We start from the raw sequence: 14,286 nt of genomic DNA on the forward strand, positions 1-14,286 counted from the left end.
CATAATATGTAGATTGCTTATGCTAATCGGGAAACGTTAAGGTAAACTATGTCTATTTTAAGTGAAGTAAGTGGTTTAAATGACTCCATTTCAAAGAAAACTTCACTTCAGTAATTCTTTTAAAAAATCTGCCTCTAAGTGTTTCCATTCCCAATAGTAAAATAAATAGACAAACAAACAGCTCTTACTAAAACAACAGTAATTTACTATCTTGCACCAGAAGAAATGAGATTTCAAATGTGGAGAAGGTCTGGGATAGTAACACCACTTTTAGAAATTACACATTATGTTTGTTTTAACATAAATTTGAATTCAAGGAAATTTTCGTGCTCTCAAAGAAACTGAGGAACTTCAAATAAGTTACCTACAAACACACAGTCTCATTATTTTCAGCATACTAACTTCTAATTTTTATTAATTTACCACACACAATATTGCCTGTAATTTTAATTAACTAATACATGCCATTTTATATTCTGCATTTTACATACATTTACTTATATCAGTATAAATTCCATATTTCTTATAATAATAAAGTATTATATAAGTTTAGCAGTTTAACATTCCATAATGTTAAACTGTTCCCCTGTTGTTGTGTGATGGTGTTAATAACAGTAGTAACAACAGCTACCATTCATTAACTGTTCACACAATAAATACTATGTTAAAAGCATCGTTTATCAAAGTAACGAAGAATCTTGATTTGTCATGTGGAAATGCATAGATTTTAGAACTCGGTATATAACAAGTCCTTGAATAACTTTGTTTAATTCAACTTTATTTTCTTATAATTATAATATTGGCGGAAAAAAATGTTAGTTGGGGCCAATGTCTGTGTGGAGTTTGCACAAACTTCCCATGTCTGTGTGGGTTTTCTCCAGGTACTAAGGTGAGCAAGAACCTATCAACAATGTTATGTGAGGACTTACTGTACTAATATCTGTGTGACTTTAGTCAAGAAAAAAAAATTCCCTATTTTTTTCTTCATCTTCAATATCTTCTTGTGAACACATACAAATAATAGCTGACTTAGAGGTTGTACCTCCCACTGAGCCTCACATGTAGTAGGTGTTCAAGAAATGAGGGAATATTGTTACTGGGAGCTGCCTAAAGTTGACTTACATCCATAAAATGAGATTTATTTCATTTTGTGTGTATTTCCAGATGGATCTCCAGGATAACTAAATTGTCAATGCCACCTGCAATATGCTATGTTCATTTTTTATTTTTATTTTTATTTTTTTCTAGACAGAGTCTCACTCTGTCACCCAGGCTGGAGTGCAGTGGTGTGATTACCTCTCACGGCAACCTCCACCTCCCAGGCTCAGGTGATCCTTCCATCTCAGCCTCTCAAGTAGCTGGGACTACAGGTGTGCACCACCGTGCCAGGCTAATTTTTGTATTTTTTTGTAGAGACGGGGTTTCACCATGTTGCCCAGGGTGGTCTTGAACTCCTGGACTCAAGCAATCTGTCTGCCTTGGCCTCCTGAAGTGTTGGGATTTTAGGCATGAGCCACCATGCCAAGCCAATTTTTTATAAACCAAATCCTCACCAAGGCTGCCTTTCTGTCATTCTTTCTTTACTTGTTCGTTCTTCACTTCTTTCTCTCAACAAATATCAGAACGTGTTGCACACCTAGCTGTCTGGAAATCACTGCAGTACTCTGGATTGTAACTGCTGTGAAGGAAATTCCTCTATTCAACAGGAATCAGAAGACCCTTGTGCAGTATAGGCAGTAGATAGGCAGAGAGGGCTGGTAGATAGGCAGAAGTATGTATGTGTGAGCATTTTTTAAAAAACTATGTCTGTCTTCCCCCAGAAATTATAATTAATCATCTTGATATTATACTATATCAGACAGAATGACCAAGATTTAACCTCCTGGGAAAGACAGATATACAAACAGATGATAATACAATATAATATTATTATATTATATACATTACGTACAAAATGTTATGGCAGTATATTTGTGCCCGAGGGACTAGGGGTTGGTAAGAATTAGCTTTTGAATTATTATTTTTTGAAATGAGTAGCAGTTTACCAGACAAATAGAAAGGCACCCCAAATAAGATGTTGCCTACTCACAGAAAACAGAAGGAGCAAAGTCAAGTATGGAGCGTAGGAGAGAACTGAGTATCTGGCAACCACTTCCTATAGCTGTAATAATTTTGGTTGGAGATTAGTATTAGAAGAGGAGGGAGAGAAAGCAAGCTAGGCAGTTAGGAAATCTCACGTACCTCCCATGAGACAGGCAGTATTCTAGACATCTTGTGCATATTTTGTCTTACGACTCTCAGAACAGCTGTATTTTAGAGGTGGTGCCAGTGAGACTTTGAATATGAGGCCAGCTGTCCAAGGTCCTGTAGCAAGAATATATCAGAATTGGTGTTTAGAGCCAAGTCTTCCAGCTCAAAACCCACCTTCTCTTCACCTCTAAGATGCAATGGGGAAACCATTTAGGGATCTTCTCATTTATTTGGGCTTAACTAACTTCTCTGCTAGAAGATAAATCTTTGGGATTTTGTTCTCTGTTGTCTCAAAAACAGACGTTCTACAAAATGTATTTTACTTTCCTTTGATGTTTTTCAAAAGGAAATACCACCTCTCCGTGGAAGGATTATGTATGTAGCGGATTCTTCTCTATAACCTTCATGCTTTCTTCATTTTACATTTTTACCATTTATGCATCTTTGCTGTGCTCCACTCTTTGCCCTTACATGGGGGCAAATGGAGGATCTTTTAACTTTTTTAGAGTTCTTCTGTTTGCTGTTATCATGACCTTTCTTAGGCCTTCAGCAAGAAGACTGGTTGTCTCAGTTGTCTGTCATTCTGAAGATTGGCACCTTTAGGGAGGGAGTCAGAGCCCTGGAGATTTCCTTGAAGAGAATGCCATTCTGGCACGTTGCAGAATGACACTATCCCGGTGGCCAGCTTTCTCCATCCATCCTCATTGCCCCAGCTTGTGCACCTGACATGAAGTGTGGCTGAGTCTGACCTCATTTCTTGTGCTTCCTACAGGGAAAATCCTGCTGTCCCCAAAGAAATACCCTGCCCTACTCAAGGCGGTTATTTAATTGCCCCTGAGGCTCATGATCTTCTGTAGGGCCAGGGGTTCGCAGCGTCTGCGTCCAATCTGCCCTAAAGCACCCCTCTTCCTGTCATATAATCTCCTCCAAATCAAGCATGAACAATTCTCTAGACCAGAAATCAGCAACCGATTTTTTTTCTTCTTCTTTTTTTTTTTTTTTTTTGAGACAGAGTCTTGCTGGGTCACCCAGGCTGGAGTGCAGCGGTGCAATCTCGGCTCACTGCAAGCTCCGCCTCCCGGGTTCACACCATTCTCCTGCCTCAGCCTCCCAAGTAGCTGGGACTACAGGCGCCCGCCACCACACCTGGCTAATTTTTTATATTTTTAGTAGAGACGGGGTTTCACCGTGTTAGCCAGGATGGTCTCGATCTCCTGACCTCGTGATCCGCCCGCCTCGGCCTCCCAAAGTGCTGAGATTACAGGCATGAGCTACCGCGCCCAGCCCAGCAACCGATTTTTATAAGGGGTCAGATAGTATATATTTTAGGCTTTGTGGGTCATACTGTTTCTGTTACAACTACTCAACTCTGCCATGGTAACGTGAAAGCAGCCAGAGACAATATGTAAATGAATGGCTGTGGCTGTGTTCCAATAAAACTTTATTTATAGACTCTGATATTTGAATTTCAAATAATTCGCACAATTCTTTTAGTTTGTTCCAAACATTTAAAAATGTCAAAACCATTCTTAGCTCACAGGCTACACAAAAACTGGCAGCAGGGTTGCAGTTTGCCCACTCTTGCTCTGGGGAGATTGCTGTGGTGCTGCTTTTTCTGCAGAGTAAATTGGGATCTGACCACTAGAGTCTCCAAGCTGGCTGTTTTTCTGTAGCATCTCCAATCCAGAGCAGCTTTTCCTAGCTCCTAGTAATCATGCAGTTTCTGCCTATAGACTTCGACTTCAGTTTTCTCCTATATTCGTGCTGTCCTTCCCTCTGTGATCGAGGAAGGTGCGTAGGTGTAAGTCCTGTTAGGAAGCCGATACCTAATCTACAGGTAAAACATGGATTTTTTTCTTTCTGGAAAATGTCTTTATTATTTAACCTTTTTCTATTTTTGAGAAATAGAATTCTATCTCTAAATGAATTAAATTAAACTGCTAACTAGTGTGTGATTTTTGGAATGAATATATTTGAACTTCATTCAAATGATATTTCAGATTATTCTTTTTCTTCTTGAGATTGTATTGCAAACAGAAAGATAACTTTGGCAAGTAAATTAAAGGATTGACAAAACAAAAGTGTGAATTAAGGCAAAAAATAGATGCCAATGCCTACTTTTGTTGTTGCTGTTCATTCATTCATTTACTCAGCACATATTTGTATGTGCCAGGCACTATATTTCAAAGTGAGATCTCACTTTATATCTATCTTGACATACAAAGATGAGTAGAATACTGTGCTTGCATTTTAGAGAACTACATGAGAGACAGAGAACCAGTGAGATGTATCTTTATATATCAACTCAATAGCTGTTGGTCACATTGTAGGACACATAGGGCACAACCAATCATTGAAAGAAGGGTTGCTCTGCATGGTCCACATGATATGGTAAAGCAGCATGTTCTATAGAGGGCAGAGTCCTGGGCCAGTTGCCTTACTCCCCTGAGTCTTTAAATCTGTAAAGCGAGACGACTACATTGCAGATTTGTGGTGAAGACTAAATGGAAGTTCATATGCATGCATAGGGTAATGCTCAACACATAGGCCTTAAAAAATTCACATCACGGGATAAGTTTGGTTTTCTTATTGATAAGCATATGGCTTTCTAGAAATGTTACATTGAGTTACTAGTAAATTTACTTCTGAATCAGAGATATTTACTGACTATGTGGTATGTTCGCATGGCTATACTTCACATTGTGTACAAAACGGAGGTATTACCTGTTCTCACTTATAAGTAGGAGCCAGGCTATGGGTATACAAAGGCATCCGAGTGATAATAACGGACATTAGAGATTCAGAGGGTGGGAGGAGGGTGAGGGATAAAAACTACCTATTGGGTACAATGTACACTACTTAGGTGATGGATGCACTAAAATCCTAGACTTCACCACTGTGCAATTCACCTGTGTAACCAAAAACCATTTGTATTCTTAAAGCTAATGAAATAAAAACAACAACAACAGAGGTATGTAGGATAAGGTCTTTCTGTTGGGTTGCTTATCAAACATCTTTTTATTATTATTATTATTATACTACAGATTAGAAAGATAATCTTATACAAACCATATGAGATCATACTTATTGACCGATTTTGTCATCTTTTTGTGTCTGTTTAGATATGAACAGTAATGGCACATATTTTGGTTGTGAGTCACTCAGTGGACTGTGGATTGAATGAACTGTATCCATCCCCATCATGATGTACAACACCAGTCTCTTCACTAGTAGGTATTTTTAAACTAATATCATGTACACAGTTATATGTTGAGATTTTCAACAGAGTACCTATTTTTATGATGAAAAATGTGCAAAACACATGTATTTGTGTTGCTGGTATGAAATATGGCTAGATCTAGTCTATTTCTGTATCAACCAATTGTAAAATGAAGGAGCATGCTGAGCTGTATCTATTAGGTGTAAGTATACAAATATGATAATTATGTATACCTTTATAGGCAGAATTTAGAACTGTAGAATCTTCCCTCTTTTTTAATTGAATTAAAAAACATCACTGGACAGTTTCAATATCTTCTGGTTAATATTATATAGATCTGGTGCCAAAGTAAGCTTAAACTTTTTACCTAGTTTATACTTTGAAGCAGTTTAATTTTATTATACAGGGTATTTGATGTGCTTCCATTTACCGATGCACCATACTAACAGTTGGTGTATGATATTTATGCTGTTATGGAAAGAAAGTTAAACTCAGTCAGAAGATGTTAATTTTATTTCATCTCCAGCATTTCTCCTCATACTAGTCCCCTAATCTCTCGGCCTCAGTTTCATTTGAAAAATGATAGGAATCGCTTCTGCTTTATCTACTTCATAAGATTTCCTTTGAAGGTCCAAAGAGGTAACGGATGTGAAATTATTAGCTAACGCTCAAACTCTGTAAAAATAAATGGTGTTATCTGTGGTCAACTAACATCACAAGTAGGAAGCTGGAAAAAATTGTGACCATAATTGTCTCTTCAAATTGATTAACGCAGTCTACTATTTTATATGTTACTTACCTAAGAGATAAATGATAAAATCCTAATTAATTCTAATTTATGACCCAAATTCATTTTGTATATTTGAGAAAATTATGTTTAAATGATATATGAGGAAACATGTTTCTCACACACCCATGCACACAGCAATCCCCACCAACCATAAGGAATTTCTGCTGCTGCTTCTCTCCAGCGTGTTTACTCTTATTCGATTTTATCTATTAGGTCTTTACATATGAAGGAGAAAGATATATTAGATATTTCTTACGTGTACTTTAGTTTCAAGATACTAAGGAAACAATGGAGGAATTTGGTGAGATTGTAAATATTATTTAAATATAATATTTAAAACATTTGTTAACTGAAATCTTTTTAACATCTTCTATGGCCATTCTCTTTAGCTAGGAGAATACAGCTAGCCTGTTTAAAATGAACAACTGAAAATGTAATCTTAACAAATATATTCAGTAATATTGAGAAAGACTTTTCCACTAAATTTAAACAAGTTATATAACCAGGCTTATGCAATGAAACTGGTTTGCAAATTCTAATTCCTGAAATTAGATATGATTTTCACTAGAAGGGCAGTGGTCTGTTACATGAATAAAATTTTTGCATATAAATGAAACAAAAATCTTAACAGGTGACATATTCACTAGCTAATATTGTAGCGTAGTGCTGAAGTATGCAGGATCTATAGTCAGACTGCCTGAGGTTGCAACCCAGTTCCACCATTTTGTAGCTTTGCAAAGTTGGACAAGTCATTTAATTTCTCTGCGCTTTAGTTTGCACATTTATAGAATGAGACTGATAAAAAGAGATCTATCTGATTGCATAGGCTTGTTGTATGGATTACATGAGTTAATATGGGCAAGTGTTTGGGAGCAGTGTGAGACTTACTAAGTTATCAGTCAGTTCCCTGGGGAGTGTGGGATTATCCTGAGGAGCACAGATTTTAGAATCAGAAAGCCCTGGGTCCAAAGTCATTTATTAATTGTGAAGTTTTCAAAAGCCTCAATTTCTGAGAAATAAAATGATAGTGATTATGATATACTCCATACTGCCTTTGTTCAGATGGCTTAACACAGCATCCACACAAGGAATGGTAGCTATCACCTTTGTCGGGCATTGTAAAGATATCATCACAAATCATTATATAGTATGATTTTAAAATAATGTAAATCAGAGAACTTCTGAATTTGAAAATGTCCTTGCCACGTGTTATATTTAAAGGACTTTTGTAAATGTGCTCAATTATAGGATTTATTTTGTTAGATTCAGAATTTCCAAAAAGATTAACAAATATTTAAATCAAACAACAAAATGCAAACATAGCTCGAATATGGAATACTGAAATGACCAAAAAAAAAAATGGCTTTATTAGGCCGATCAAGGAATATCAAATGAATGTTCAATTTATTTTGAATTTTGGACTGTCACCATGTTTAAAATGACTTTTTTTTTTTTTTGCAGGAGAGAAAGAGGGCAAAAAAGAAAGGAGGTATAAATGTAGAAAATGTTTCACAAAGCAATGGGGAGTAAGGGCTTGAACTTTCACTTTCATAATCATGAGTTCTATATCAGACGTACACTTGTTTTTATTATGAATCAACTTAAGATATTGTCCTTTGAGCTTACATTGGACAAAATTCAGTGGTTTTAGTGGGTGACATTTTCCAAATGAGTCATAGTTTGTTCCCAAGGTGGAAAGTACTGATAACTTGAGGCAATATTTAGAGTCAAGAGCATGAGCCCATGTTTTGTGTCCATCTCTCTAGTTGAGCCAGTTGCTGGGCTGACGTGTATCACTCAGACCAGAAAGCCAAGTGTTGTTCCCTCGCGTCCTCCTTATAAACCATCTAAAACAATGACAGCGTTTGGTTTGTCCAACTCTGTCCATCTCTGTACCCAGAAAATCTTTCACATGTAAATTTCATCTGACTTACCTGACTTGCTTATAATTCAGATTAAAATGTTATCTGGGATTGCTTTGCACACACCCATTTATTCTTCTTATTTATTTTTGCAGTAACTTCTTCAGCCTTTATAGAGTTTTCCTCTGATGAGGACAGTAGTGGTTATGGAGGAAGCTTTGGGGCATAAAGGCTTTGGGGGTGCATTTCTTGGCAAGAACCTACATACTATGGACATGGGTACAGGCCTGGTTGCTGTGTTGCTGTCCCTCCATGAGGGCCTGGATGAGAGATGCTCATGGCGCTGATGTGATGCTGGCCTGCTCTCCCAGGGCCTGAAGCATGCCATACTTCTAGCCCTTCAGTGTGGCCAACATGCACATTAAGAAGTCTCATATTAGGATTTAGAATGTAATAAAATGAAAAAAGCAAGGTTATGCAGTTGGAATGCTGGCACTGCTGTATTATTAGTCCATTTTCTGTTAGTCCATTTGCTGCTGATAAAGACATACCTGAGACTGGGCAATTTGCAAAATAAAGAGGTTTAATGAACTTACAGTTCTATGTGGCTGGGGAGGCCTCACAATCATGGTGGAAAGCAAGGAGGAGCAAGTCACATCTTACATGGATGGCAGCAGGCACAGAGAGAGCTTGTGCAGGGGAACTCCCCCTTATAGATCCATTAGATCTCTTGAGACTTATTCACTACCATGAGAACAGCATGGGAAAGACCTGCCCCAATGATTCAGTTACTTCCAAACAGGTCCCTCACACAACATGTGGGAATTCAAGGTGAGATTTGGGTGGGGACACAGTCAAACCATATCACCTACTAAACAGACATATTTTTGTGGATTCCTACTTATCTTTGTGGTTTTATGGTCATTATATATATTTGTGATGTTTACCTTAACATCATAAGTTAAATTATGTATGTCTTTAGAAGTCTTCTTCTGGCTGGGTGCAGTCACCTGTAATCCCAGCACTTTGGGAGGCTGAGATGGGCAGATCGCTTAAGGTCAGAAGTTTGAGACCTGCCTGACCAACATGGTGAAAACCCATCTCTACTAAAAATACAAAAAAAAAAAAAAAAAATTTAACCAGGTGTGGTGGCACTCACCTGTAATTCCAGCTGCCTGGGAGGCTGAGGCATGAGAATCACTAGAGCCTAGGGGGTGGAGGTTGCAGCGAGTTGAGATCGCACCACTGCACTCCAGCCTAGGCAACAGAGACTCCACCTCAAAAAAAAAAGAATCCAGTATCTGTCTGATACTACTTAAATGCAGACTATGGAGTAGACATGGGATGTTCAGACCTGAAGTCTAATGTAATTTGGAGATACGCAATAGATGAAACCTTTACTACAGTGGGATTCTGAGAATAGCCCCTAACTTTACACATGGCATAATCATGGTAAAGGGAAGCGTATAAGCCTAGGAATGGAGGTGTATTCCAGCAGGCTGTATTGTGGGTCAAGCAGAAGGTGAGTCCTTTAAGAAGAGAGCCTGCTCAATGGTGACTGGAAGTGGAATCAATGAGCTGTGAATTTCCCAGAGAGGTTTAGTGACTCTCTCGGATGTGTTGGCTACCAATGTCCTCTCCTTCCTTGCTGACCAAGCCCCACCTAGTAGCACCAAGCCTTACCTGCATGCCATGATCCCATGAGCCTCCTTGTGCTTAGACGTACAGTCCATTAAGCAAACTCATGTTCTTCCTTTCAAACTCAGTTTACAGGCACTGTCATCTGTGAAAACTTCCTTGATCTTCCCCTTAAAATTCACTGTTTCTTTTTCTGCTCTTCTGTACTGTGTGCATGCCTGTGTTATAAATCACGCTCGCTTCTTTTGCAATGATTTGTTAATATAACAACTATCTCACTATGGTGTTAGCTTGTTGAGGGCAGTTCCTGTCTTGTTCATTCTTGTTTTTCCTGGGTCCAGAACTCAACCAATAGGTACTGATAAAATTAGTGATTCAAATGGTTGATGATACATTTTGTCCTTAGATTGCACAAGAAATAATTGCATTTGGCATGTTACAAAGATTTCCATGAAATGTCTTTCAATATGGATGTTATCTTAAAATTGTTATTAATATAAATCTGTAAAAAGTATGACCAGAAAAAAATGAAAAGTGGCAAATTTTATCTTACCATGATGTTTACATCATTGTAAATATTTTTATCAAAAGATATTAGGAATTTTGAAAATGTATATCTGACTCTACTACCTACCTTCTTAATTTATCATTAAGCTTTATTGATTGATTGATTGATTGATTGTGTCCCTGGGTGGGCTGGAAAATTTGATTTTTAGAGCAGCATTTCAACAATGATGAGAAATATTCTGACCTCATGTTAACTGAAGGTGGAGTGACTGCCCTAATATGAGTTAGTGAGAAAAATATTTTTAAAATAGTTAAGGTTTTCTTGTATTATAATAACTGTCATATTTCTTTTGATTGCTTTTGTTCAACACTCCAGGCTTGAATACATCACTGTTTTAAAATTATACATATTAAAGCATATTTACATAAATATAAAGCACAGACATGCTATATAATTTATATATATAATTCATATGTCCAAGGAAGTCCCCGATCATTAATCATTTGGGAAAGGTGGAAAATGTATATGTGTTATGATTCTTTTTTTTTTTTTTTTTGAGAGGGAGTTTCAGTTTTGCTCTTGTTGCCCAGGCTGGAGTGCAATGGTGTGATCTTGGCTCACTGCAACCTCCGCTTCCCTGGTTCAAGCGACTCTCCTGCCTCAGCCTCGTGAGTAGCTGGGATTACAGCCATGCACTACCATGCCTGGCTAATTTTGTATTTTTAGTAGAGATAGGGTTTCTCCATGTTGGTCAGGCTAGTCTCGAACTCCCGACCTCGGGTAATCCACCCGCCTCGGCCTCTCAAAGTGCTGGGATTACAGGTGTGAGCCACTGCACCTGACCTGTGTTATTATTCTTGTAGATTTAAGCTATTTGTTTAAAAATAGAGTGAAAAATAACTGAACCAAAAGAAAGTCCTCTGTCAATAAATGAGTAGGTATACATCACTCAGAGAAGGACTTAAAATTGTTTAATTCAAACGTTTCTTCTTGAATTGTACGATTTTAACTGAAATTCTATCATACAATTTTAACATGAAAGATCATTAAGTCCACTAAAACAGTGTTTTAACACATGACACCCATCTTTGTTGCTTGCTGTAGACCAATCATATACAGTGAAGTCAACATGAGCTAATGAGATAGAGTAGCACAAATTATGTCAAGCCACTCGCATTTCACAGATGGCTGTAGATAGGTAACTGTAAAGCACTGGGCTAATAAAGATAATTTTTAAGAGAAGAAAATAGGTGATAGGTTACTCCAGTTGCCAGCACATAAACTATTGTAGATTAACATGCATCAAGCAAAAAGGGGTAATGTTTGAATGAACCATATGTACCATATCAAGAGTATTCATCCAGTTGTGTAACCAGAAATATAATGGAATAATGTAGGTGTTATCACATTATTAAAGCTTTGATATGCTCAAGTAACTGGCAATACTGCAATAATAATTACTGTTGAATGAAAATGGCTATTTCTTTCTATATATGTATTTAATATGTGATATATATTTATTATATTATGGTATATATCATCTGTTTCTCCTTGTGTAGATATGTGTCATATATTATATATGTGTAGATTATATGTGTCATATATGTATAGATGATATGTATCATATTTTATATGATATATATTATTTATATATTTTTATATATCATTTGAATATATCATATATAAAAACATATATAAATAGATATATAAATTTATATATCTATTTATACATATATATATATATAAACGATAGGCTCACTGCAGCCTCAACCTTTTGGGCACAAGTAATCTTTTCACCCCAGTCTCCCAAGTAGCTGGGACTACAGGCTCATGCTCCACATCTGACCAATATTATTATTATTATTATTATTATTATTATTATTATTATTATTGTAGAGACAGGGTTTCACTTAATTGCCCAGGCTGGTCTCCATCTCTTGGGCTCAAGTGATCCTTCCTTCCTGGCATCCCAAGGTTTTGGGATTGCAGGTGTGAGCCACCACACCCAGCCTGGAAGAAATATTTTTTATTGTTTCAAAAGCTAACACCTGACAAAATACCTGCTTGTTTCCTGATACCTTTATAAGTCTCTATTTTATGCATTTGAGGATGAACATTTCTTACTATTTTCTAACTTTCTTTTTAACGAAAAGACTTACAATTTTATGTTGAAATTGATCATAACAATAATGACTACCATACACTCAGCTGGTAACTTTCAGGGAGTTCCTAGCCACGTTGTCTCTTAATCTTCACAAGTCTTCAAGGACTCCATTATCATCTTCCGCGTGCAAATGAGGAGGCATGTACTGTGCTGTGTACACTACTGATTGGCATATGTATATAACCTAAATTTGTAAGACTGATTTCCAAAGACTTTGTAAGGAAGTCAGCCTCACCACTATAGGACAGACACGTAAATATGGAGGCATATAATATTTTCATATGGGGAAATAGGGAACTAATTTTATTTTTGAAAATAAAATTAATTTAGAAAATATGCTTCAGGTTAACCCTTGCTAATTTAATATTCTGGAGAGTAAATAGCTTCTAAACTCATAATTAAAGATTTCCCCTACTATGCTTCCATGGGAACCAATGTGCATACAAATGAGAATCTATATCTATTTGGAGACACATTCTCAGTTAGGATACAAGCAGGAGGCTTTCAGGAGAATGCATTACCCATTTTTAAGATTGAAAATTTTATCCATAAAAATCAAATAATATCATTTAACCTGTTTTCTTATGTCTTGTTTCTTTCACTTGAATGATGGATGTAAATACCGTGAAATCAATGGACATGTCCTATAATTGATTGATTCCCTACAGTGCGTACTAGGATTCTTGGTCTCAACAAGTGTCTCTTCTATCCCATCCCACTCCCATCAAAATGCTTTCACATGAACTGTCTCTTTTCAGTTCAATTAGTTGAAAATAATTTTGCTGATTTATCTCATATTTTGCTTCTTTCTATGATGGAGATATAATTACCGGTGTTCCTTTAGATATCCCCTCAGCTGTGTTATTTATCCCAAAAAGGAAAATTTAAATGTAGGAGCAAACAAGCCTAGGAAACAGAACTACTTTTGAAGTAGTGGTTTTAACATCTGTTTTGTGAAGCAGAGCCTCGCTCTGTCACCCAGGCTATAGTGCAGTGGCACCGTCTTGGCTCACTACAACCTCAGCCTTTCAGGTTTGAGTGAACTCTCATTCCTCAGCCCCTTGAAGAGCTGAGATTACAGGCATGTGCCTCTACACCTGGCTAATTTTTTTTTTTTTTTTTTTTTTTTGGAGAGGGAGTCTCCCCCTGTCCCCCCGGGTGGGGTGCAGTGGCGCCCCCCCCCCCCCCCCCCCCCCCCCCCCCCCCCCCCCCCGGGTTCACACCATTCTCCTGCCTCAGCCTCCCGAGTAGCTGGGACTACAGGCGCCGCCACCACGCCCGGCTAATTTTTTCTATTTTTAGTAGAGACAGGGTTTCACCATGGTCTCGATCTCCTGACCTTGTGATCCGCCCGCCTCGGCCTCCCAAAGTGCTGGGATTACAGGCGTGAGCCACCGTGCCTGGCCAAACTGTAATTTTTTTATTTGTAGTAGAGACAGATTTTACCATGTTGGCCAGTCTGGTCTGGAACTCCTGGCCTCAAGTGATCCTCCCACCTTTGCCTCCCAAAATACTGGGATAACATCGGTTTTTTTAATAAAGAAGATAATTATGATATTGTGAAGTCATTTGAAATTTGAAGGGATTAAATTATTTGAAAATAAAGTCATGTTGTAAATGACTTTAAATATTTGAAGCCAGAGAATTCAGGTATTCTATTTATTCTTTCAGCAAATATTTAGTGACCTCCTATAGTATAGCATACCCTGGGACTACAAACTATAGGCAAAATGCCTGTCCTTACGGAATTTACATTTCTAGGTAGCTGTTAGAGATGGGTAGGGACAGGATGTGTGGAAAGGAACAGAATGTGTGTGTGTGTGAGTGTGTGTGTGTGCGCGTGCACGCACGTGC

At 37.5% G+C, this 14,286-nt stretch overlaps 1 protein-coding gene across 4 annotated transcripts in view; it reads left to right on the forward strand.

The window, feature by feature from the left end:
* CHRM3 (cholinergic receptor muscarinic 3) overlaps positions 1–14,286 on the forward strand; it is a 519,207-nt gene that overhangs the window by 155,314 nt on the left and 349,607 nt on the right. The window contains exons 1-2 of one of the 4 annotated variants that reach the window (XM_017953441.3): positions 3,449–4,087; positions 5,373–5,480. The exons of 1 other annotated variant lie outside the window; for it this stretch is intronic. The gene's annotated coding sequence lies outside the window, so the exon portion shown is untranslated. Of the gene's footprint in view, positions 1–3,448; positions 4,088–4,165; positions 5,481–14,286 lie in introns of those variants that run through there. 2 more of the 4 variants (XM_031659808.1, XM_021931732.2) reach the window with 2 other exon arrangements.

The sequence above is a fragment of the Papio anubis genome, chromosome 1, assembly GCF_008728515.1.
Source record: "Papio anubis isolate 15944 chromosome 1, Panubis1.0, whole genome shotgun sequence".
NCBI classification, from domain to species: domain Eukaryota; kingdom Metazoa; phylum Chordata; class Mammalia; order Primates; family Cercopithecidae; genus Papio; species Papio anubis.